Source organism: Cynara cardunculus (assembly GCF_001531365.2).
Source record: "Cynara cardunculus var. scolymus isolate 2C chromosome LG 5, CcrdV1, whole genome shotgun sequence".
NCBI classification, from domain to species: Eukaryota; Viridiplantae; Streptophyta; class Magnoliopsida; order Asterales; family Asteraceae; genus Cynara; species Cynara cardunculus.
The window spans coordinates 5,352,329-5,355,137 of NC_037532.1; the positions used below are offsets into that span (position 1 = coordinate 5,352,329).

Sequence of the window (2,809 nt, forward strand, 5' to 3'; positions counted from 1 at the left end):
CAAATTCAACTGGGGGTATGCTCCTCTGATTTTGGGCCAAAAAGCCACAAAAACTGGACCTGGCTGTAACCTGCAAACAACCATAAGGTCTAACAAGCTTAATTGGACTAATATTTGGTCATCTATACCAAGACTATTTTATAGTGGCTTAATGATATAGAAAGTTGCTTATTTAGTAAGCTTCTGGAGGGAAACATTATGCAGAAAGCCAAAGTTTTTTTCCAAACTTGCCCTTCGATTGAAAAACACGTTCCTTTCATCTATGAAAAAAGCCCTTCTGAACGAAAACATTTTCAATCTATACACACCAAACAGCTTTATCCATACAGGACTTGATGGAAAACCATCCAAACAACTCCTAGTCTATCTCCATAAACCAAAGAAAAAAAAAACGACTAATGAAGCTAGTTTAAATATGTTTATGATAAGTAATCCACAGAAATCTACAAAACGTAAGTTGTCTATCCATTGACACACTCTTTCTAATTCATATAAACAACCTCTCTGTAATTCATTGGGTAATGGTTAAGGGCAGCATTTGAATTCTGGTGCCTATTGACACATACCTCATAATTTCGTGCAATCTTAGAACCAATAGGCCGTCTAGCTTTTTCAATTTCTAACATATATGCTTTTCTCTTTCACTAGCAGGGTCGTCAAGGAAATAGCCGCTCTACTCTTTAAGGTAGAGATTAGATCCCCATACAACTTACCCTCCAAGATCCCACCTCCGGTGTGATATACCGAGCTCGTTTGGTTTCACTTACAAAAGGGAGAGTTTTCCGCCCGGTTCTAATGTATGTGACAATGTGTTCGCCTGTTCAGCCCTTGTGGACATAGTCAGCCAAAGATCAGACACCACAACTACAAAAAAAAGAGCATTTGATGATGAATAGTAAGTTGTAAGTAAACTGATCGTGAATTTACAATCAACCTGCTGTTCTAAAGAGGAAGGATTTCAGGGATGCTTACAATAGAAGAAAAAGTAAACTGTAATCCCAAAAATTACATAGCATAAGATCCCCAAATCTATCACATCTATTAACCTTGTAAATTTGAAGGGTTAGAGAGAACTTCAACATCAAACATTGAAAAAAATGCAATTTACTGCTTCAATTTTTCTACAGAAAGGCATGAAGTTATGCACAAATGTGACTCTCAACACATTCACTCGATGCTGGATTACTCATATAGCTTCAATGTATGCAAACATGTAAGAAATTGATGAAACCAACACAATTCAACCATCGAAAAAGTTAAAGAAGTAAATTCTAAGGTAATTGAACGAAGATCAGTATACGCAATTCGTGTGTGTTCATCGGCCTCTGGCGATTGCTTCCGAAATTATGATAGGGTTTAGCATCCAACCTTCAATTTGATATCATCATTGAGACCGTTAATGGAAGTTGCTGATATAATAAACTCTTTGTTAAGCCCATACCCTAGTCTAAAACCACCATTTACTTACCCCAGATGATGCGAAACCCTATGGAGATAAAAATCGTGCCATTTGCGATCACCAGTCTCCCGATCATCAACAGGTAGTTGGAGAGAGCGTTTTCATTATCAACAACAAATTAATTAATATATTGTTAATGTTTGTACAAACCTCGTTTAACTATTCATAATTTTTATTTTGTTCATTTTTTTAATTATGGAAGGTTGATTAATCATTTTTATTGTGGAGGGTCTTATTCATGGATATTATCATCTTTATTATTTTAATTTTAGAGAAATACATGAAATAGTTTCATTAAGTATTATATGAAACAATTTCATAACCATATATGAAACAACTTCATCAAAAAAAGTATTATATGAAGCAATTTCACAAGATTAAATAATTTCATAAGATTAAACAATGAAATCGATGGATAAGGGTAGTTTGCACGGTTTGTACAAATTGGGTGGTTTGCATTTGATCGTTCCTCGGTTATTATATGTTGTTTTGATGATATCAATTAAATTATTTGGTTGATTTCCATTACGTTTTGTACGGATAAAACTCTCTATGGATTAATTTGTCTGTATAAACCAAAAGGTGTAAGAGTTTTCTCATGAATGGAATGAACGTGCTTTTTAATTAGGATGGGAAAGTCGTAAAAATATGGTTTTCTACATAAAGTCCTCCTAAAAGCTTATTGAATAAGTCGTTTTTTATATCATTAACCCACTATAACTAACCAAATAAATTGTGAGTCTTATTAAACTCGTTAAGCTGGTAATAAACGTTGCCTTTAAAGTTTTATGATGTTGGATCCTTTCTTTGGTCCTTTGACGACCGATTTCATAAATTGGTTCGGTCCTTAAACAAGTTTGATCTTAAAATTAGGACCGATTAAGGCTCAAAGGCTAAGCCCAATTTGTTTTTTGGAAGTTCACTTTTGCTTCCAAGAAAGCAGGTGTGGATGACCGAAACTTCACAAATCGTTCTTTCATCGGACAGAAATCGGTCCTAGATTTTGCTCGACATTCAGTCATTGACCAATACCTTGTTGGATTCGTCCTTATCCCGTCAAACAACCTTGTTTCATTCAGCACTTAACCATTCTGACCCTCTTAATCATTCTGACCACTTAATTATTCAGCACTAAATCATTCAGCAACTATCAAACAGCCCCTAAATAATAGTAATACCTATAACTTCTGAAGCTCAAGGCTTACCTCGCAAAAAATTGCATGTTTGAATAGCCTCAACTTCTGTAGATCATATAGACATGTATAAGTTTGAGCCTAATTGCATATAAAATTTGTTGAGATGTCCCAACAGCATATGCTCGCCACTCGAGATCTGAATCAATTTGTCGAA

General features: G+C 34.9%; 1 long non-coding RNA gene across 1 annotated transcript; it reads right to left on the bottom strand.

The window, feature by feature from the left end:
* Positions 1-989: 989 nt before the first annotated feature.
* LOC112513561 lies at positions 990-1,530 on the bottom strand. Its single transcript, XR_003069282.1, has 2 exons — positions 1,469-1,530; positions 990-1,368 (listed from the first exon to the last, which is right to left on the bottom strand). It is a non-coding gene; the product is annotated as an uncharacterized LOC112513561 (long non-coding RNA).
* Between the last annotated feature and the right edge of the window lie 1,279 nt (positions 1,531-2,809).